Source organism: Ursus americanus, chromosome 3, assembly GCF_024610735.1.
Source record: "Ursus americanus isolate L20-20 chromosome 3, mUrsAme1.1.p, whole genome shotgun sequence".
Taxonomy (NCBI): domain Eukaryota; kingdom Metazoa; phylum Chordata; class Mammalia; order Carnivora; family Ursidae; genus Ursus; species Ursus americanus.
In genome coordinates, this window is record NC_142129.1 from 60,243,789 (window position 1) to 60,268,156 (window position 24,368).

Here is a 24,368-nt window from a genome sequence, read left to right on the forward strand (position 1 = left end):
CCGCGGGGAGGCGGGGCTCGGAAGCGGGAGGGGCTAAGTGCCCGAGCCCCAGGCGCACACGGCTGCGGCTAGTACCAAACTCCGACGCCCTACGCCGAGTTAGCAGGACGTGTTCCTTTTCCCTCTTTGTGTTTCTGAGATCCGGAGGGCATTTACAGAAATTCCTGAAAATGCCGCCTAGTCTGAGGGAAGGACGTTTCTTTCTGGTAACACGTGGAGGAGATGAACAATTTAAACTGGTGGGCACATCCTTCTTTAAAAAAAAAAAAAAAAAAGGCTGTCTGGGTAACAGTCATCTTCATCACCAACTCCTTCATTTCACTGGTCAGTCTCTCCATTCCTGATAGCCGAAATTTCTGTCTTGATCTTTCCAATTTGAAAATGCTGTGAAAAACGAAAATGTCAGGTTCCTTGGAAAGGATGAAAACCTGGAAGGCTGATGGTCCTATCCCCTGGGGTTCAGGAGCTGTGTTTTTGCCACCTGCTTCCTTTGGCCAGGAAAGTTACTGAAAAAAATAGCCCTCCTCCTGGGGTGTTCTCAGGCTGTGTTGTTTATGTCTGTGGTATTATGCGCAGTTTGCCTTCTGAGTTGCCTGGTACCTGGCTTCAAGGGACAGATTTCTCATTGTTTACCCTACAGTTTTTGCTTTTGTTGCACTGTACCATACACGTGGAAGTTTACTCTTCATTTTGCATTATTTTAACCACAGCTAGTATGGCAAAGGATTTTGTTATTGAAAAAGCAAATCACTCAGGATCTGAAGATTAAGAAAACTGATTTTTATGCATGTGCATTTTCTTTTTAGAAAATAGCCTCCTTAAAAAAAAACAATTTCTGGGATTTTCCTATTTTGTGTCATGTGCTTATAGGTTGAGATGTTGATTGGAAAATATTATTAGCTATATTCTCTTTTCCCCCCTCCTAACCAAAACAATAAAAGGTAGGTATAATGAGGCTAATTTTATAGAAGAGAAAACTAAGTAAGGCTTTGGAACGTGTCAAAGGTTGCCCAGCTGTAAATGGCTGAGGAGGAATTCAAGGCCACTCTGTCTCATTCAGAAGCACACGCTGTGGGGGGCCTGGGTGGCTCAGTCGTTAAGCGTCTGCCTTTGGCTCAGGGCGTGATCCTGGAGTTCTGGGATCGAGCCCCACGTTGGGCTCTTCCACTGGGAGCCTGCTTCTTCCTTTCCCACTCCCCCTGCTTGTGTTCCCTCTCTCGCTGGCTGTCTCTCTCTCTGTCAAATAAATAAATAAAATCTTTAAAAAAAAAAAAAAAGAAGCACACGCTGTTTACCAAAACTCATTCTTTCAGTCCAATTCCGTAGCTAAGATTTGCTCACATAAGTATACTTCATATTTTTATTTCTTTTCTTAAAGATTTTATTTATTTGTCAGAGAGAGAGAACAAGCAGGGAGAGCAGCAGGCAGAGGGAGAGGGAGAAGCAGGATCCCCGCTGAGCAGGGAGCCCGATGCAGGGCTTGATCTCAAGACCCTGGAATCCTGACCCTAGCTGAAGGCAGATGCCTAATCGACTGAGCTACCCAGGCATCCCCATATTTTTATTTCTTCCTATTTATCCCCAGAGAAGCTTCTGATCTAGTATGTCCCATGCAACACCAAGAAATTTAGTTTTAACTTTGTCACTGAGTTGTTATATGTCTTGGTTTCCTTGTCTGTAAAGGAGAAATTGTTCTCTTCCTTCTTCTTGTGAAAAATTATGAGAACTGGTGATCTGGACACAAGATAACTTAAAAATCAGAGTTATCACTTAAGATCAGTTTCATTTTTAGTAATAATTTCCTTCCTGTTAGTGAAGGAATTCCTTTCAATGAAGAAATAAAAAATAAAAGGAAATAATTTCTTTTTAGTGAAGAAATAAAAAAGAACTTTGGTATAGATAAGTGGGATTTCCTCTTTCTTAGGCCAAAACTAGAGTAAGACAAATGAAGCACCCTCCTGGGATGCAAAATTTAGGGGTGCAACAAAAAAGTTTGGTAATCAAGATCAATTTTCTCTCTTTTTTTTTTTTTTTTGAGAGAGAGAGAGAAAGAGAGAAAGGGGGGAAGGGCAGAGGGAGAAGGAGAAAGAGAATCGTAAGCAGACTCCATGCCCAGTGTGGAGCCTGACATAGGGCTCGCATATCACAACCCTGAAATCATGACCTAAGCTGAAGTCAACAGTCAGATGTTTAACTGACAGCCACCCAGGCACCCCAAGATCAATTCTCTTTTAAGGCAGTATTTTAACAAATCAAAATTGATGCAAAAATCATGATAAAAATCAAAGATTTTCAAATAAAGGTAGAATTGTTAATAATGCTATCTGAGGCCATATTGGAGACTAAGACAAAGGAAAAATACTGATTTTTCTTTACTTAAAATGTTGATATTTGGGTTGTCCTTTTTTTTGCATTAATTTTGATGTTTTTACAAGTATCACATTGAAACATTATTGATCTTGATTCATTTTTTCCATTCCCCTTAAATTTTATGCCTGAGGCAAGTAACTCCTGTCACACCAGATCTGTCCTGGCTAAGCAGCCTCCAGACTTAAATTTTCAGCTTCCTGCTCAACAAACCTCCCTAAACTGATCCTGCCAGGTTCAAGTTCAGCGTGTTCAAAACAATCGCATCATTCCCTCCAAACATGCTTCTCCTCTTCTTCCTAATTTCATTAATATGATGTAATTTTGACTCAGCATTCTTATTTTATCTCCCCATTTAATCAATTGGGGTATCCAAAATGTTTCTCGGTCCATCCCAGCTGCCCACTTTCTTGCTATGACTCTTGAGTCCCATCTTCAGGAGGGGCATTCCTCGAAGTGAGTGGCCTAGTTTATAGTAGGGCCTTGACTGAGGCTGAGTAATGGCCCCTGCACTTTTCAACTGATTGAGCTTGGAGAAGTTACCTAACATTACTGTGTCTCATTTTTCTCACCTGTGGAATGGGAATACCGATTTAAAAAAATACCTTGTAGGATTGTCATGAATATTAAATGGATGAATAAATATAAACCTAGGCTAGCACCTGGCATATAAGAAGTGACAATAAATTCAACTGAAATTGATAGTGGCTAATCTACCTCTCTAAATTCACTCCTATAAGAATAATGTCTCTAAGTCTAACTGAGATAAGGACTGCCCATTTCCCATACAAAGAAGTTTCCTAAAACCAGATAACAAATTCCTTTCCACGCCTATATTTTCTCTCATATCCTAGGTTCTTAAAAGTGGATTCTTTTCTCCCCTTTGTGTTATAGCCCTTCTTCCATATCTGTCTTACCAATTCTTTAAGTTTGAATTAAAGATACACAGACTCAACATCATTATTACCCTGGCTCCACTGAATTTCAGCATCCTGCGCACTCCCAGGGCCCTTGATATGCAGTTACCACTGGAAAGTGTGTTTTCTCTCACAAGATTGTAGGCTCGCTCTGTGACTTGTGCCTCATCTTTTTCTTCCCTGACCTTATGGTAATACATGCTCAGTCGGTGTGGTTGAATAGTTGATTTTCTATGAAATTACTTTTTATTTTTTTTATCAATTTACCAATACTCTCTTAGTCCAGGTCTAAACTGGCAAGATAATTAAGTCTTTTACCAAGAATCAGGGGATTTGAGGTGTGAGGACTGTGGTTAAATTCCAGACAGGTGTTCTTCTGGAAGGCTAATGCTCAAGGGGAAATGTTGCACAGTTTAATCCTTGAATAAATAACAGTGTTAACGAATATAATTGATTCTTTGTGCAATTAATTGGAATGAGTTGATAAAACAAAAATAAAAACACACACACAAAAAATTTGTTTCCCAGTGATCTTCATTCCTCAAGTTGCAGAATCTTAGAGCTCAGAGGATCTTATTTTATTTCCATCACTGAATTGTGACCACAGAATTGTTGAAATTAAATACATGAAGAAGACAGCAAGTGTATATATATTTCTCCCCAGGAGAGGGAAATGCTTCAAGGTTGACATTTACTTGCTTTCTTTTTTCTATAAATCATGAAATAATGTAATTAAAAATACATTTGTTTTATTGGTAGTCCTGCTCAATAGCAATCACTTTTGTTTGATTTACCAAATGACTTTTGAGAGTTTAAGTACGAAACCTAGAGTTAGAAGCGTTGAGTGTTGTGAGGATTAAAAGCGATAATGTATGCTAAAGCTGTGAGAACACAATCAATAAACACAGTTAATAATTAGCAAGGGCCCTTAGCCCCAGTACCTATCAAAGCTGTGTGATTACTTAAAGTGAAAATGCACTCTAGGGGGCGCCTGGGTGGCACAGCGGTTAAGCGCCTGCCTTCCGCCCAGGGCGTGATCCCGGCGTTGTGGGATCGAGCCCCACATCAGGCTCCTCTGTTGTGAGCCTGCTTCTTCCTCTCCCACTCCCCCTGCTTGTGTTCCCTCTCTCGGTGGCTGTCTCTATCTCTGTCAAATAAATAAATAAATAAAAATCTTTATTAAAAAAAAAAAGAAAATGCACTCTAGGGAAGTCGTAATTAAATTGTTCCTGACCTTACTAGACAAACTAGAACTTTAAAAAAAATTCACCCTTTTTTTTTAGCTTCTTTAGATTCTTAGTCAGAATCTACAGCTTTCGCTTTCATTAATTAATTTAAAATTATACATAACACTATGAAAACGTGGTCATAGCTCAGCACTATGGTGAAGGTTTTATTGGTCTTGAATGTCTGCTGTTTTGTTAAATAATTCATTTCTTGTAAACCTACTTATTACAGCAGGTTGATTCAGCAAGTTTCTTTTTACTATCTTCATTATATATAGAAAATCATTTATTATTTTTATCATATAGGAAATAGCTAACCCCTGCAATACTATTGAGAGAAAACACCATCATTATTTTAGGAGTTCACATATTAGGGAATGCTTATGACAAAGGGAAAGGTTGAGGATCCAAAGTCTCACGGAGATTTATGATTTATGATAATTTTTGGTTTAAGGTTGTGTTTATGCAGATAGAGATCTAAAGATAATTCTGGTTTTAAAATATGATAAAATTGAGGCTAAAGTGCTTGAGACTATAGCAGCCTTTTTTTTTTTTGCCTGATTCTTCTAAATATATCTATTTACTAATTATCACAATTAACATTTCATTGAGTTTTGTGTCTAGCCCTGACTTTACCAGCCTGTGAGAAATAACTTCGGATTTCCAAGGACTATGTCAACAACTACTTAGAATATTTGAATGTCAGAACTGTATGAATTAGAGAATGATGGAAATCAAACATGATCAGATCATCATTTTGTGTGCAGATGCATACAAAATAAGGTTAATTAATTCACCTAAACCAAATGGCAGGTTGTTTAAAAGAGTTAAGGCATGAAGATCTGCTTCTCACTTACCAAAAATCACTTCCTTTAGCAAATTCTCTTCTTGACTCAATATCTCTTTGTATGAGTTTAAATTAAGCAATTGGATATTCCTTTTACTATTAACTTCCTCTTACCTCACTATTTTAAGTCTTCCCTAAAATTACAGGGTTCTATGGACTATTCAAATTGATTGGAAGGATTTTTGAAGAGTTTTTTTGTTTTCTTTTTTATGTATTTCAGAGAACACTGCTCTGAAACCTGGCAAAGGGAGCCTCATCACTTCCAGATCTACTCAGTCCCTCTCCTGAAGTGGCAAAGATTAAAAGTAAGCCATTTAATAATTACCCCCTAGACACTCGGGCTCATGCTTCCAACTGAGGCCCACTGAGGAAAAAAAGGAAGGCAGTTTATTTCACCAAAGGAGTTGTGGGGCCCTGAGATACTTGGGAGACTTTTGAAAGGCAAGAATCTTTTTAATTTTTTCCCACTATTTTTTTTATTTAAATATTTATTGTGAATTTTTCTCATTACAATAGTTATGTTTACTGAAGACGATTTTTGAAGTACCAGCTATGAATAGATTCAAGTTAGATCTAATCACACAATCCACAAATAAGTCCTGGTAACATTTTTAAACAAAATTAAGATCACGATCTGAAACTTTACCTTTTGATTTGTAATTTGTTTTGTCCCCTGTAGTACAGAAGTCTTTTCACTGGTTTGGCAGGGGGAGGGGGGAGCTGCAGACAATGTAGAATTTCCAAAAGACCCATCCTGCCCGCTGGGAAACTCTGACTTGTTAGGATTGAACAAATCACAGGTCGTTTTAGTGTCTTTGGAAGTATGCCGTAATTTTAACTTTTATTTTTATTTGAAAAATGATAAGGAAATTACACTTACACATAACTGTATCTTTCTTACTCCCCATTTTGACAAACATTTTATTAATTAAGAAGTGAATGCCTATCCTTGGCCCATGGAAGTCTGCCTCTTAGAGGTTGCAACATTTTAACAATTTGATGCATACCCTTTTCAAATGTTTGAGTTGATACAGACATATTCATGCATCATCTTTCTGTCTGTCCATCTGTCTACCTCTGTTCATCCATCCATCCACCTCTCTCTGTGTTGGTGCTTAAGGGCACAGGCTTTGGAGTCGACTGTCCTGGGTTCGGTTTCCTGCTCTGCCAGTTCTAGCTGTGTAGCTGTGCCAGGTCCCTTGGCTACACAGTTTTCTTGTCTCTCAAGGGGAGACATTTGATATGGTAGAACCATTGTGTCAATTAAATGAGTTCGTACAGATAAGATGCTTGAAAGAATTCTTGCCAGAGAGTAAAATTCTCAATAAATGCGTATTATTATTTACACACAAATACATATGTACATACTTACACACATTTCAACCTAAATGGAGAGCAGATTCATATGTGGCTTGCTTTTACTTCTTTTTAAATAAAGATATTTATTTATTTATTTATCTATTTATTTGAGAGAGAGCAAGAGAGAGAGTGCGTGGGGTGGGGGAAGGTAGTGGGGAAGGGAGAGGGAGAGAATCTCAAGCAGACCATGGCAATCACAGAGTCCATCCTGGGGCTTGATCAAGACCCTGAGATCATGACCTGAGGCAAAAACAAGAGTTAGACACTTAACCAACTAACCCACCCAGGCACCCCTCATGTGTGGCTTGCTTTTTAAAAAATTAATAGATTATGAACAACTTACAGGTAAGTATGCATAGATTTACCTCATTAAAAATAATAACCTCATTGTATTAATATACTGTTTTTCTAATTAAATAATTTTAGTTGTTTTAAAAAATTTTTGAACATTTTAAATGTACATGTCACTATTCTGTAGGAGAGACTTCTAAAAGTGGAATTTCTGGGTCAAATGATTTCTATACTTAAAAAAATGTTAAAATATTATCAAATTACATTCTCTAAAACAGTATATAAGAATATCTGTTTCCCCAGTTGACAAAACCAAAAGACAATTGACAGAATGGGAGAAGATATTTGCAAATGACATATCAGATAAAGGGCTAGTATCCAAAATCTATAAAGAACTTATTAAACTCAACACCCAAAGAACAAATAATCAAGAAATGGGCAGAAGACATGAACATTTCTGCAAAGAAGATGTCCAAATGGCCAACAGACACATAAAAAAATGCTTAACATCACTTGGCATCAGGGAAATACAAATCAAAACCACAGTGCGATACCACCTCACACCAGTCAGAATCACTAAAATTAACAAGTCAGGAAACGACAGATGTTGGCAAGGATGTGGAAAAAGGGAAAGCCTCCTACACTGTTTGCGGGAATGCAAGCTGGTGCAGCCACTCTGGAAAACGGCATGGAGTTTCCTTAAAAAGTTGAAAATAGAGCTACCCTACAACCCAGCAATTGCACTACTGGGTATTTACCCTAAAGATACAAATGTAGTGATCTGAAGGGGCACCTGCACCCCAATGTTTATAGCAGCAATGTCCACAATAGCCAAACTATGGAAAGAGCCCAGATGTCCATCAAGAGATGACTGGATAAAGGAGGTGTGGTGTGTATACACACACACACACACACACACACACACACACACACACACACACACACACACGGAGTATTACGCAGCCATCAAAAAAGGAAATCTTGCCATTTGTGATGATGTGGATGGAACTAGAGGGTATTATGCTAAGCAAAATAAGTCAATCAGAGAAAGAGAATTATCATATGATCTCACTGATATGTGGAATTTAAGAAACAAAACAGAGGGGGCGCCTGGGTAGTGCAGTCGTTAAGCATCTGCCTTTGGCTCAGGGCGTGATCCCGGTGTTCCAGGATCGAGTCCCACATCGGGCTCCTCGGCTGGGAGCCTGCTTCTTCCTCTCCCTCTCCCCTGCTGTGTTCCCTCTCTCGCTGGCTGTCTCTCTGTCTGTCTCTCTGTCACATAAATAAATAAAATCTTAAAAAAAAAAAAAAAGAAACAAAACAGAGGATCATAGGGGAAGAGAGGAAAAAATAAAATAAGACGAAACCGGAGAGGGAGACAAACCATAAGAGACTCTTATTTATTTATTTATTTATTTATTTATTTATTATTTATTTATTTATTTTTTGATGTAAAGCTCAATGATTCATTAGTTGCGTATAACACCCAGTGCACCATGCAATACGTTCCCTCCTTACTACCCATTACCAGCCTATCCCATTCCCCCACCTCCCTCCCCTCTGAAGCCCTCAGTTTGTTTCGCAGAGTCCATAGTCTCTCATGCTTCATTCATAAGAGACTCTTAATCATAGGAAACAAACTGAGGGTTGTTGGAAGGGAAGAGGGTGGAGGGATGGGGTAACTGGGTGATGGGCGTTAAGGAGGGCATGTGATGTAATGAGCACTGGGTATTATATAAGATTGATGAATCACAGGGGCGCCTGGGTAGCGCAGTCATTAAGCGTCTGCCTTTGGCTCAGGGTGTGATCCCGGCATTCCGGGATCGAGTCCCACCTCTGGCTCCTCGGCTGGGAGCCTGCTTCTTCCTCTCCCTCTCCCCTGCTGTGTTCCCTCTCTCGCTGGCTGTCTCTCTGTCACATAAATAAATAAAATCTTTTAAAAAAAAAAAAGATTGATGAATCACAGGCCTGTACCTCTGAAACCAATAATACCTTATATGTTAATTGAACTTAAATTAAGAAAATGTTTTTAAAAAATGGTCACCATAATAAAAAAAAAAAAGAATATCCATTTCCTGTACCTTAGCACTTAATGTTAATCTTTCAGTGAAAAACAAGTTGCTTCCATTCTGATGCATGAATATTTTATCTCATTTTTTGAAAATTTGTATATTTGATTATTAGTGAAGTTGAGCACCTTTCTATGTATTTGTAACCTATTTATATATCTTATGGGAATTTCATACTTATATTTTTTACATATATATCTACTGAATTACACATTTTTTAATATTTTGTAGGTGAAGACTATTTTTCCTCTCACATGAGTAACAAATATATCATTTATTTTCCACCTTTATTTTCTCCTTAGGAAGTCCTTTCTAACCTCATGCTAACCATCTGAGCCACCCAGGCACCCCTCGATCACATTCTTGTAATCATTTGATAATCTTTCTGGATTTTCTTATTGGTTCTATTAGTATGCGTGTACATATAACTGTATATATAGTTTATATATGTATATAACTATACATATAGTTTTATTTTTACATATTGCTATTCCAATAATAGAGTCATCTTCAAAATTAAAGGAATAAAAACTACACAATGACATCAATAGATGATTTAAAAAACTGATTAAGTTTGGAAGTTACTGAAAGTTACATTTTAGGAAAATATGGAGTTATTGGAAAGTTTTTCATAATAACATTGAATGAAAAAAAATTGCAAGATACAAAGTGGTATGATTTGGTTAAATTGTAAATAAACAGAACACTTTTGAATATTTTTATGTGCCATATACTGTGTATATGTTTTCATATGTATAACCAGTTTGTTGACAAATAAATGTCGATAAATTTGAAATTCAAAACAAATAGATGTATTTCTAGAAAATGTAAAATGCCAAAATTAACACAAGAAGAAATAGAAAATCTTAACTGACCAATGTATTTTGAATAAACAACATTGCTTTAAAACACTTTCCTTCTAGAAATTTTTTTACAGTTGAGTTTTACCATGTATGTTTCTATTATATACTAGTTTGTCTAGAAAACAGAAAAAAAAGCTGCTAAAATTATTTTAATGAGGTTATTATAGCATACAAATCCCAATAAAGACAGTTCAAGAAAATAAAATTATGGTTCAGTTTCATTTATGAATATCAACATTAATATTATAAATAAAATTTTATCCAACCAAATAAAAAATGTGTTTTCTTTAAAATAATAATTTCAATAGATTAAAAAGAAATAAAATCCCCACATGTTCAACATTCTATCTTAAAAAACTAGGTAGAAAGGGGATTTTCTTACTCTAATGACAAAATAATAAAGTATAGCAATAACATATCAAATGAAAAAATTTTAGAAGGATTTCATTTAAGGTTGGAAAAAAAAAATAGGAAACCAAGTATTTCAATCCTCTTCAACAGGACACAGAAATTCTTAGACAATACGAGAAGACCAAAAAAAGAAATAAAACTATTAGGAATTGCTAGGAAGAATTAAAACTCATTACTTGCTGATGATAATCTGAAAATCTAAAAGTCTCAAAGAATCTACTAACAAACTAATAGAACCAATAAGAAAATCCAAAAAGATTATCAAATGATTAGAAGAATGTGATTGAGGGGTGACCGGGTGGCTCAGATGGTTAAGCATCTACCTTCAGCTCAGGTCATGATCCCAGAGTCCTGGGATCGAGCCCCTCATCGGGCTCCCTGCTCAATGGGGAGCCTGCCTCTCCATCTCCTTCTACTGTTCCCCCTGCTTGTGCTCTCTCGCTCTGTCAAATAAAGAAAATCTTAAAAAAAAAAAGAATGTAATTGATATAAAATGAAATATAAATTCAAAAGAAATAAAATAATGTGATTATTATAATTAATTTTATAAGTGTTTTAATAAATTTTATAAATAATAAAATTGGATGTGTGTATAACTTCAGAATTGAGACTTTTTAAACAATACTAAAAATTGCATGAAATATAAAGGGGAAAATTGATAGCTTTACTACATTGAACTAAAGATGTGCCCTTAAAATAGGATGACAAATACACAATTAAATCTCCAGCAGTAGAGTGTGAAAATCTTTCAATTTCTATAAAAAACTAATGATGTTAAGACTATATACAAAGAAAAAGGACTCAGCAAAAATAATGTCAAAGAACCTTACAGAAAAGTAATTCAAAGCTGTGGAGTAATTTGAATGGCTGCGAAATATATGAAGAGTGCGCATTGAATTGGGCCTTATGTTCACAGGAGGAACTACATAAACAGCCAATATTTGAGTGCTTGTTATGGCCAGGCACTATTCTAAGTGCTTTTAAAATATAAATGCCCCGATTCTTACAGCAACTCTATGAACTAGATATTATTATGATCTCATTTTACAGATTAGGAATCAGGAACAGAACTTTACACAAGTATTCAATGGTTACGAGCTAGGATCTGAATTCAGCCAGGATGGCTTTGAGTCCACGCACCTAATCTCTACCACCACTGTGACTCTGCTGCTGCTGTTACACAACGTAGAGCCATCAGCTTGCTGAAAATTTGAGAGAGAACATCAAAGGCTGCTGTAGATGTGGGGAAATGAGAAATTTTATACGGTATTGAAAGGCACAGCTCTAACACAACGTAGACATATAGAAAACGATCTGGCAATATTTAGTAAACATCGTAGGCACACACTTTGTGCCCCAAACTCTCACTCTTGGGTCTACACTCCAGTGATGCTCTTCACAGATGTACCAGAAGACATGTACAATGATGCCCTCCAAAGCATATCGTGGTAGAAAGCAGTTGAAGGCAACCCAGGAGTTCAAAAATAGGCATCTGTATACATAAAATGTGGTATATAGCTATGCATGAGAGGAATACTGTAGTGTCAGAACCAATTAGCAACTTGGAAGAATGAACTGTGTAACCATATTTCAAAACTACACAATTGAATAAAATAATAAACAGAATGTGACACCATTTATGCCATTAAAAGCATACCTATGTTAGAAATAAATTTCAGAGGTGCTTGGGTGGTGCATTCGGTTGAGCAACTGACTCTCTTTCGGCTCAGGTCATGATCTCATGGTTGTGAGATCGAGCCCCATGTGGGGCTCCATACTCAGTGCAGAGTCTCCTTGAGATTCTTTGCCCCTCCTGCTTGTGCCCTCTCTCTCTGAAATAGAAAGAAAGAAAGAAAGAGAGAGAGAAAGAAAGAAAGAAAGAAAGAAAGAAAGAAAGAAAGAAAGGGAAAGAAAGAAAAAGGAAGGAAGGAAGGAAAAGAGAGAAAGAAAGGGAGAAATTTCAAGGATGCACATATTTACAAATGACCACAAACTATGTGGATTGTTGCTTGGAAGAGTACAAATTAACTGCGTGTGGGTGGGTGCCAGGTGGGTGTGGGAAGGGGATTGATGATGGAGGAATGAATGGGAAGAATCAGGAAATAAACACTGGTTGACAGTAAAAATTTGCCATGACCCAAGGAGTTCAATTCTGTGCACCTGAGATCCAAAATCCCAAGGCAAATTAAATAAATAAATAAAATAAAGATAGCAACAAAATTTTAAAATCTGATATATACATATATTTTTAAAATGTTGGTGTATCAATACATAATAGTTATATAGAACTTAGACCTATTATAATAAAAAATTACATAGGGATTTAAAGAAATTAAGGAGACCTATAGAATAGCAGAGAGAGACTTATTGGAGATGAATATAGTGGTTCTAATTCCTTTTATCCCGGTATATTCTTTTAACTGTGTGACAAAAAGGAAAACCTTTAACTCAGGAAGTGTTTCACATGAATTGTAAAACCTGGGTTACTAATTAACTATTTTATTACTATCTGGCTTAAGAATGCATAGAAAAATGCTTGTTTCTGTGACCTGAAATCTTGCAGCCTTACAAACTATGATCACAAAAAGATCCAATGATCGTTAAGGAAAATATGCCTTATGTTGCATGTATTGGCCTTTCTTTTGCTCTAGTTCCAAAACTTATAATGACCCCAAAATGTATTTACTTACTGAATCAAGGAAATAGCAAAGAGGAAGAAGCTTAGTAAGTACTTAAAGTAAGAAAAGGAAAAAAAAAAAAAGCAGGAAAATATTTCTTCTCTTTCAGCTATATCCTAATGGTCTTAATTACTGTCCTCTTACATAAATGGCCTTTATTATGTGACTGCCATATTTATTTAAACAATGGCAAAAATTCAATGTATATATTCCTTAGAGACAAAAGGTAAAAAGGGTAAAAATATCCCATTCTCATTTACAGATATAGTAAAATATTTATGAATAAAATGACACAATGTTACTTTAAAATCCTCCAGGAAAGTTGGGGAGAGAGAGATAAAAATGAAATTGGTAAAGTGATAATAGTTGTTAATACTAAGTGATGAGCATATAGGAGTTCACTATTCTCTTAGGCCAACTTTTGTGTAAGGATACAATTCTCCATTATAAAACATTTTTCTGGGTGCCTGGGTGGCTCAGCCTGTTAAGCATCTGCCTTTGGCCCAGATCATGATCCCAGGGTTCTGGGATCAAGTCCCACATCAGGCTCCCTGCTCAGTGTGGTGTCTGCTTCTCCCTCTGACCCTCCCCCATCTCGTGCTCTTTCTCTCTCTCCCTCAAATAAATAAAATCTTTAAAAAAAATAAAATATTTTTCTTAAAAAAAATAAGATTGGGCTTTGTGTGGTTTTAAAAATGATTTTGCTATAAATGCCTTCTGAAATATTTATGAGATGAATAAAGCTCCTAGAGCTGCATGGCTGGATACATTTGGAAGAGTTTATGATGCCATCCAAAAGGCCAGCCACATTCAGGATGAGGTATGGCCGGGCACGTCTCTCATTTCCAAAACACCTGGCAGGGCTGGGCTGCTTTTTCTTATGTGTGGTAATCACTGGTGAGTTTTCTTCCTCTCTTGAGTGTGTGTGGGGCAGTTTCTGTCTACGGACCCTGCTTTCCCTCTCATTGAGCAATTTCCAAATTAAACCAGAAAATAATGAATATTTATTATAATCAAGTAACCTTGTAAAGGAAGAGAAAGGGCTTTTGGTTTGGTTTGGTTTGGGTTGGGTTGGGTTTGTTTGTTTGCAGTTTCCCAAACACACTGCAGAAAACAATCGCTGAAAAGAGATTAGTGAGGGAAATTGTTAATGTTATTGGCGCAGTTTAAACTGCATCATTTGTTTTAAGGAGGATTTTTTACATTAAAATACTAGTTGGAAATTAGTAACATGTATTGTTAAGGTTTGTGACAATTTTAAACATTTCAAGCTATGAGTACTAAAATCTGAGGGAGAATGAGGAGGACCGCTCTGGAGGTCTGTGCCAAGCAGGCCTCCCAATAGGACCATGGAACCACCTGGCTTTTTTCACTTGTCATGTCAAGTAAATCAAACTCATTCTTTAGAAAAGGGTCACATCTTTCAAAAGGTCATCAGGAGGTTAACTTTTTTGTGTCATTTGAATGACCAGGACAGGTTTTCAATTTTTCTCGCTTTCAACTTTCCCTCTTGGGATTATGAGACTGTAAAAGTGAATCTTTTCTGCAGAATGCGCTCAACCCATCTGCTAAGAGAAGTTGAAAAGTTTTAAGATGCAATTGGAATTCCAAAGTTTAAAGTTCTATTTTGCTAAAAGGAAAATAGTTTGACATTTGAGTATTTTTGCTTTGTATACAAGAAAAAATGGAATGTTCCTCCACAGTCGTTAAAAAATATGGTAGTTATCTTGGCTTTGACGTTTAATCTCCCATCCTGGAAAACATGGAAAAGACATTCTTCAACCTACAAAGAAAAATAAAAAGCCGTTTTTGTGTGTGTGTCAAATTTTATAGAAAACAAGTATGTCAAATACTTAGTAGTTTAGGAGATACAGTTCAGCAAAGTCGGTTTTCCAGTGATAAAATTAGAGATGAAAAGATACTTGAGGGGCGCCTGGGGGGTTCAGATGGTTAAACGGCTGCCTTCGGCTCAGGTCATGATCCCAGGGTCCTGGGATTGAGCCCCACGTTGGGCTTCCTGCTCGGCGGGAAGCCTGCTTCTCCCTCTCCCTCTGCTGTTCCCCCTGCTTGTGCTCTCTCTCTCTCTGCCAAATAAATAAAATCTTTTAAAAAAGGAAGGAAGGAAGGAAGGAAGGAAGGAAGGAAGGAAGGAAGGAAGGAAGGAAGGGAGGGAGGAAGGGAGGAAGGGAGGAAGGAAAGAGAAAGATACTTGAAGGCTGTTTCCTGCCCCTGCATGGTTATGACTCTTAGAGGCACTGAGTATTAATAGTTAGGAATCTGGACTTTGCATTACAAAAGAAACAAAGCTACTTAGATTTTATTTTCCGACGCTCCATTTATAAGCAGTGTGGCCTCTGGCAAATTAGTATCCTCCTCAACATCTCCATCTGCTCACATACATATAAAAACATAGGCATACTGTTGTACAGGTTAAATTAGATTGTACATAAAAGATACATAACAAGTAACTAGCACATTTATAGAATGTGCCCAGTAAACATTAATTATTATTGGCTCTGGGATAGCATTTACATTTAAGTAAATGATTAAAATACACAGCAATAGATATGTATCACTGGCAAAATAATTGCTTTGAAAAGAAGTTTAAAAAACACATTTGTTGTACAGAATGAGGCAAAAATGCAGCTTGGATCTGCACAGTTGAATGATTCTGAATTGCCCTGAAATTCCCTGGAAGAGACGGTTTTCTCACTGGAAAATATTTTGACTTTCAAATTGCATCTGGTTTGAATTAGCCTTGGAAATCGCTGCTCTTTTTTTCTAAAATAAGTGCTTGATAATCTCCACATAATCCTGACAAAAATGTCATTTAATGTGTTTTTTTGTTTTTGTTTTTTTGGATAGTCTCTTGATTGCTCAAATTTTCACAAAGAGAAATACAAGCAGCAGGTTATGCACCTGGGCCTTTATCGACTGTTAACGCAATTGTCTGACTGTGAGAATGTGAACAGGCTCATCCCCAGTTCACCACTGTTGTATAACTGCACTCAAAAGTAGAACATTTCTCCTCACTGCTTTCAGTTCTTAATTATTAATATTCTCAGATCGATACCACTGTGGCTCTGATAAAAAAGCTTCTCACCCAATAGGTGCCCATATTTTCCCCCAAAACTATTCCTTATCTAATAGGGACTTTAGTATATTCATTAACTTTCCATTTCATGCCCTAGAGGTGTTAACTGAGACATCAAAGAGGCAATCCAACTACTTATTGTTGGATACAAAGAGGAACCCAGGCCTTTAAAAAATCACAAGGGCTCTCCAAATGTTCCTGGCTGGCTCACTGGGGAATCCAGCATCTGGGCGACTGAGCGCTTGACAACACCAACCAGGCTGTGCGGTCTGCTGTCCAGTTTCAGGCTGGACCTGTTCACGGCATTTCAGTGAAAGGTTTAAGAGATACACATTCTGGAGACAAACTGTTGAAATAATTTCCAGTTCCATCACCTACTAGTGTCTTAGGTATAATTGTTTGTGGTCTTTCAAAAAGGGAGAAAACGAATTCCTAGCTGGTAGGGTAGTTTTTGAGGATTAGTTGAGTCAGTCCCTATAGAGGGCTTAGCACAGGGTAAGGACCAGTAGATATTAGCTCTGTCATCATCAATACCAACATAATCGTCATCATGATCATAAGCACACAAATATACGTATATACACATACATATAAATAGGCATATATGAACCAAAGTGGTATGCCTTTTGGTTTTACCTTGCAATTTTTACTTACCATGTACTATGTTTTTTGGAGAAGTACATAAAGATTTATCTCATTTAAAAATTACTATCTCTGGCACATTACATTGCTGTACCTAACTTACGTTGGTGTACCTTTCTGGGCTTTTTGCTTTACAAATAATACTTAAACCTACAGGATTTTGTGCCTAACTTTGCATATGAAAACCACTCTTTCTGAAGAATAGATTTGTAGAAGTAAAACCAATGGATCAAATTATATTTCTATTTTAAAAATCTGATAGGCCTAAAATATTCTCCAAGTATATCATGCCCATGTTATTCTTCTAAAAACTGTGTAAGACTATTCATTTTCACAGGCCCTGGTCAGCACTTAGTGCTATCAGTTTAATTATTGCAAATCCAATGAGAATGAAATTGTATTACATTTGGTTTTAATTTGCATTTCCTGGCTAACAGTGAAGTTGAGCACATTTTAAAAATATTTTTTGGCTATCTATAGGTATTCTGTAACTTTTATTTTCATATTATTTTTATATTTATCTTTTGTATGGTTTTTTCTTATATTTCTTTAGTCATGGTGTATAGGAGTATTAATTCATTTTCTCATGTATGTGTTACAAATAATTTGTCCCCAGCTATTGGTGGGGACAAAATGTCTACATTTTTTTTAAGTGGAACTTTCCAAACTGACAATATTCTCTCCTATTGTCTTCTAACATTACATTTTATAGCTTTGTTTTTGTTCTTCAGATATTTAATCTACATATACAATACTGTGGCATAGGGTGCCTGCAAAAATGTAGCTTTACATAAATTGGGTAGCCAATTTCCTCATAGTGAAATACATGTGAAGTCAGAGCTAGAAATTGAGAGATGGATAAGACTTTAAATATTATTTGGACATTTTTTTCATGTGTCTGTTAGCCATTTGTATGTCTTCATTCGAAAAGTGTCTGTTCATATCTTCTGCCCATTTTTTGATTTGATTATTTGTTTCTCGTGTATTGAGTTTGAGAAGTTCTTTTTAGATCTTGGATACCAGTCTTTTATCTGTAGTGTCATTTGCAAATATCTTCTCCCATTCCGTGGGCTACCTTTTAGTTTTTTTGACTGTTTCCTTGGCTGTGCAGAAGCTTTTTATCTTGATGAAGCCCCACAAGTTCATTTTTTCTTTTGTTTCTCTTGCCTTTGGAGATGTGTCATGAAAAAAGTTGCTGTGGCCAATGTCTTTGTGATCACAGCTTTGTAGTATAGCTTGAAATCTGGCAACGTGATGCCCCCAGCTTTGTTTTTCCTTTTCAATAATCCCTTGCTGATTCGGGGCCTTTTCTAGTTCCACACAAATTTAAGGGCTGTTTGTTCCAGTTCTTTGAAAAATGTCATCGGTATTTTGATCAGGATGACATTGAAAGTGTAGATTGCTCTGGGTAGCATAGACATTTTAACTATGTTTATTCTTCTGATCCATGAGCATGGAATGTTTTTCCATCTTTTTGTGTCTTCTTCAATGTCTTTCAAGAATGATCTTTAGTTTCTAGAGTATAGATCCTTTACCTCTCTGGTTAAGTTAATTCTGAGATATCGTATGACTTTGGTGCTGTCGTAAATGGAATCGATTCCCTAATTTCTCTTTCTTCAGTCTCATTGTTCGTGTATAGAAATACAACTGATTTCTGAGCATTGATTTTGTATCCTGCCACACTACTGAACGTTCAAAATCATTAGCCATCAGGGAAATTCAAATCAAAACCACCTTGAGATACCACCTTACACCAGTTAGAACGGCAAAAATTGACAAGGCAGGAAACAACAAATGTTGGAGAGGATGTGGAGAAAGGGGATCCCTCTTACACTGTTGGTGGGAATGCAAGTTGGTACAGCCACTCTGGAAAACAGTGTGGAGGTCCCACAAAAAGTTAAAAATAGAGCTACCCTATGATCCAGCAATTGCACTACTGGGTATTTACCCCAAAGATACAGACGTAGTGAAGAGAAGGGCCATATGCACCCCAATGTTCATAGCAGCATTGTCCACAATAGCTAAATTGTGGAAGGAGCCGAGATGCCCTTCAACAGATGACTGGATTAAGAAGATGTGGTCCATATATACAATGGAATATTACTCAGCCATCAGAAAGAACAATTACCCAACATTTGCAGCAACACGGAGGGAAATGCAGGAGATTATGCTAAGTGAAATAAGTCAAGCAGAGAAAGACAATTATCATATGGCTTCTCTCATTTATGGAACATAAGAAATAACAGGGAGATCGGTAGGAGAAGGAAGGGAAGAATGAAGGGGGGTAAACAGAAGGGGGAATGAACCATGTGAGACTGTGGACTCTGGGAAACCAACTGAGGGCTTCAGAGGGGAGGGGGTGGGGGATTGGGATAGGCCAGTGATGAGTATGAAGGAGGGCACATATTGCATGGAGCACTGGGTGTTATACGTAAATAAGAATCATGGAACACTACATCAAAAACTAAGGATATACTGTATGGTGACTAACATAACATAATAAAAAATTATTATTTAATAAATAAATAAATAAATAAATAAATAAATAAATAAATAAATAAATAAATATTATTTGGTCCACAGTCCCATCTTGCTATTCAGATGAGTAAATCCCCCCACCAAAAAAGCCAAATAGCTTATCCCAGCCCAGGGCCATTTGATTTGAATGTTAAAGCTCCATGGTTGGTCTGAAATTGCATCACCTGGCTAGACCATCTCTTGCCATGACATTTCCTGCCACATGGGTCTGAATTAAGCAATTTGGCTGGTACTGTTTTTATGTTAAGCTTCCTCTTCTAGATATTTTTGCCTTTCCCTGAAATCGTAGGTTTTACAGTATTTCAGGTAGATAGGAATGATTTTTGCACACCTTTTCTTTATATATAGATAGATAGATAGATAAAAAATATATATATAAATATATATAATTATATATTAAAAATATGTAAATATATATATATTATTTTATTTTATTTTATTTTTTTCCCCAAAGCTCTGAGAGAATTTCTTCAGTTTTTGGTCTGGCTCAACACTTCTTCTGAAAATAATAAAGTTTAATATTCCATCCATAAATGTCTACCAGATACAAAAATGCTCAGTTTTGCTCAGGTAGAAAAACACAATTTGATCCCTAAAATATATATATATATAGGCACACTTGACCATAATCTTCAAGGGATAATTTGTGATACAAGTTTGTTTTGAGAGGAATGATTTTAACTTGGTTTTAATTAGAATTACCTAATTGGCATTTATTGTTTCTTTTCTACGTGCTAAAGTAATGCATATAAATTGAAGGGAATTTAGAAAATACATAAAAAAAAGAAAGATTCCATTCTGACATAATAACTTTAAATATTTTTATATATATTTTAAATCTTTATATGGATGCATACATGATTTTTAAACAGAATTAGTATCATACTGAACATGATTTTTCTTTTTAAAATTTCCTTTTATTATAGTCGAAAATTATGAGATTTAACATTAAAATCTGGGGAGACTGGTGGTAGGTCAATTTATAATCTTCAGTTACCCTTTGGTAGAATGTATCCCTTTCATATGCTTTTAATTTTTAAAACTTTTCTCAGTTCTTAGCCTTTATATTTTGCTCCTCACTCTTTGAGAAAGCTAAGTAAGTATAATAGCCAAATAATCAAAGAAGGTCACAGCTCTAGAAAAGACCCACAGTATTTTGCTTTAGTAGGGAATCTGGAATGAAATGAATAGGCTATACAAAAGATTTAGATGATTGAGCCAATTTTCCCTGTGAGGGGACAAGTATTTGAAAAAAATAAACACCAGACCAACGCAGCAAGTGGAGCTAAGAAAACATAAGGAACTGTCATACAATGTGTACTTCTTATCCTCGGAGATAATTCAGAGGTAATACAACAATGTATAGAGATAAATGTGATGGTTTTGAAAACACTATTTAGAAAATAAATAAATAAATATATATAGATATATCTATACCTATAAATTATATAAGCCTTCAAATAAAGAACGTAGAAAAAGATTAACAGAATAAACAAATAACAAAATACAGAATAAGGAAATAATAAAGAGAATGTCATTAAATGAACTGGGAGACAAAGATATGATTTACAAAACTGCAAGCTCTTTTTCCTTTTTTCCCCTAAATATCAGTAAGCCAGACATATATTTAAAAAAATCGATTTGGGAAATGGGAACAAATAAAACACAGAATGAAGTAGATAAAATAACTAAAGGTACAAAAGACATATTGAGACTTACCAACTTATGCTGTAGGTAACAAGTTAACAGTGCATTAGAAAACCAAATTAAATGGACAAATAAAGTAAAAATGTAAAGTGACCAAATTAGTAAAAGATGGAAAAGTAACTTGAATAAACCAGCTGCCACCAAATATATTTTATTACTAGATGGGAGCTTTCTGTATTAGAAAGCACTGGACAAGGAAAAATTTACAGGTAATTCCTACCATGTATTCACAGAAGAGTGCTAATTTCTAGTTTATACAGATTGAACCAAAAAATTAGACAAGAGAAAAAAATGCCAAACTATTGTTATGAAGCCACATTTTATTTCCATTGGCTGCATTTTGTCAAGAATATTTTTGCCTTGAAAAACCACTAAGCAAGGACCTTTTTCCTAACTCCATTTCTATTTCAATTTTCTATTTTCATTTCAATTTAAAATGTTTTCCAAACTGTATTTTGTGCTAATGAGAATCAGAATCAGAGTTAATCTCTTATGCTTTTTTCCTATGAAATAAGAGCAATTTACAAACCAAACCTATAAAGTAGGAGTGAAAGAGAACAAAAGCATTGAATTTTATTCCACTACAAAAAATTTAATATGAACTTTTCTCCTTATTAATTTTTAATTTATTTTTATTGACATATAATTATCACAGTGTTATTAATTTCAGGCGTACAACATAATTGATTTTTTAAAGGTTAAAGAAATAATACGTTCCTATAATTACAGAAACTTTTTTTTTTGTATAGATTCTTCCTACACATTCTGGAAAACAGGAAAAAAATTTTTTCTTGTCTAAAGAAAGAATGACATATCCTTAATTTAATTTGCTTAACAAATGTTTAGTTATTTAATTGATATGGGTTGAAATAATTGATTTTGAAGTCATCCCTGTGTATAACATAGTGGTTAGTAGTTCAGGCTTTGCAGTTAAGAAGCCGGATTTTATTTCCACTGCTCCTTAGAAGCCGTGTGGCCTTTAGCAAGTTAGGTAAACACTCTTAGCCTCCACATCTCTAAAATGGTAATGATATCTTAAAGAATTTTTGTAAGAATTAAATTAAGTAACTAATATAAAGAGATTTAGAGTAGCTGCTCTCATTAACCCTGTATGCATCTTAGTTATCTGTGCTGTGATAGATTTTATTAGAATAATTCAATTATAATTTAAAGTAAAGAATCTTAAGCTAAAAGCTTAAGCAACATGATATACATGATGAACAAAAACTCCTTTAAAATAACTTTTAAAAACACATTTAGGATACTAAATTAGCTTATGCTGTAGAAAAATTCTATTTGCTATCATTTAATGTCCTAGGAGCCAAAGACTACAATTCCTGGTTGGAAATATTATGTATAGAGACTCAAAAGTTGGAAATAAGGCGAAAGCAGCACAGCACAACCTTTCAACATCATCCTGAGGAGCTGTTTAACAAGTCCATCCAATGATTATTTAATCATCTAAAACTACACTGTCTAATATGGTAAACACCCGCCATTTGCGGTCATTGAGCACTTGCTAGTCAGCATTAATATGTGCTAGAAGTATAAAATGGACTCCAAATTTTGAAGACTTAGTAAGGAAAAAAGAATGTAAAATACCTCATTAATAATTTGTTATTTTATGTGTTAAATTGATAATAGTTTTCATATAATAGGTTACATAAAGTTAATTATTAAAAATAATTTTGACTTTTTCTTTTTTTTCAATGTGCTTACTGGAAATTTTTGAATTACTTATGTGGCTGGTATTTTATTTCTATTGGATGGTATTGCTCTAGAGAATATAGCCTTGTGTGATTCACTATTTACAGTTAACTAAATCCTGGACTCTGAAAAGGTACACGGTAACTGGTAGATTTAGTTGCAGTAGGAGTGCAAATCATTTCCTTCTGATAGCAAACAGAACCCCACAGGTTATGACTTTATTGCCCTGAAGGACAGCAAGCAGTTTTCTAAATAACCTAGGAATCTTATTACAACATTTTAGAAACATGTGTATAAGTACTCGAGTCTTAAAATGATCTTTTAACCAGCTCATCTTCTTGACTCCTTCATTAATGAAACCTCTAATGATTTAATAGATATGGTTTAGAAGAGATCATTCCAATTAACAGTACACGTGAAAGAAAGTGTTTCTCAACTTTTCAAAAAACGATACTTTGATAGAAAAAAGTTCTTATCATGCTTACAATCTTTGAATTAGTTTAACTTTACAGTCTGACTTTTGTAAATTAACTGCAGAATGCTTTTCTTAAAATTCAGCTAGGACACAATTTAACAACATTCTGAAAGTCACTTTACAATTCACAATTCACAAACAACTCGCTGAAAGTAATACAACCAGGAGTTTATGGCGTGACCTTTATCCATTGTCTGCAAGGATGTGAACACAGTATCATAGAGATTTATGTTAATTAGATCACTTCTCTCATGCATCTTTGAGCAGTTAATCATTAACATTCCCAGCAAGCCTTAATGCTAAGCCTGTGTTTGCCAGGCAGTGATGAATAGACTTAGCAATCCCTGAAGTGCACGCATTTTCTCTAAAAGCTTCCTTTCTTACCTCAAGGGATAGTATTTCCATTTCAAGTACAATGAACAAGAATCTTAAAATTTCAACATTCCTGACAAATGCAAAGCAACGTAAGTGCATACTACTCTGCAAAGATACTAATTTAGAAATCAGTTCTTTCCACCTATTGTAAGCTAGAAGCAAAGAGGTGCATGGAATATATAGGTACTCCAGTACGCCTCCACTGCTGGTGGGTAACTTCAGCTTCATTGGCTCCTACCAGTGGGAATCAACAACAAGGTCATTTATGCCTTCTGCAGCTCAGATTACCCAGTGAAGCCATTTATTCCACAGAGTTTTAATGGGCATCTACTACGCATCAGCTGCTGTACTTGGCGCTGGGGCACAGCAGTGAACACTGACAAAACCCTGGCCTTTCCTGTTAGTAGGGAGACCCTAATGGCTAAAGAAGAGTACATGAAGGCAGTAGTGGGTGAGTTCAGTCAAGTAACCAGGACAAGAGAGCAAAAGACCATGCAGGATATTGAGAGAACTTTGGCTTAAGATGTAAAAGACACTGGAGAGTTTTAAGCAGAAAAATGACACTTTAGGAATTGCATTTTACAAGAGTCAAACAGCTCTACTGCTCTGTTGAGAATGGACTAAGGTAAGCATGGGCCTCCGGGCGGCCCCCAGATAGGAGGTTATGGCACTAATTCAGGCAAGGGATAATGGGAATTTTCGCCGTGTATTTTTAGAGACAGTGCAGAATAGCTGAGGTTACAGTACAATGTGAAGTAGAAAGGACAGGATTTGTTGATGTGTGGTGTGAAATAAAGAATAG

At 35.8% G+C, this 24,368-nt stretch overlaps 1 long non-coding RNA gene across 1 annotated transcript in view; it reads left to right on the plus strand.

The window, feature by feature from the left end:
* The window catches only part of LOC148110404 (uncharacterized), a 42,915-nt gene that overhangs the window by 959 nt on the left and 17,588 nt on the right, over nucleotides 1-24,368 (plus strand). Inside the window, exon 2 of the long non-coding RNA XR_015723974.1 lies at nucleotides 5,578-5,662. This is a non-coding gene — a long non-coding RNA (uncharacterized LOC148110404). The remainder of the gene's footprint in view (nucleotides 1-5,577; nucleotides 5,663-24,368) is intronic.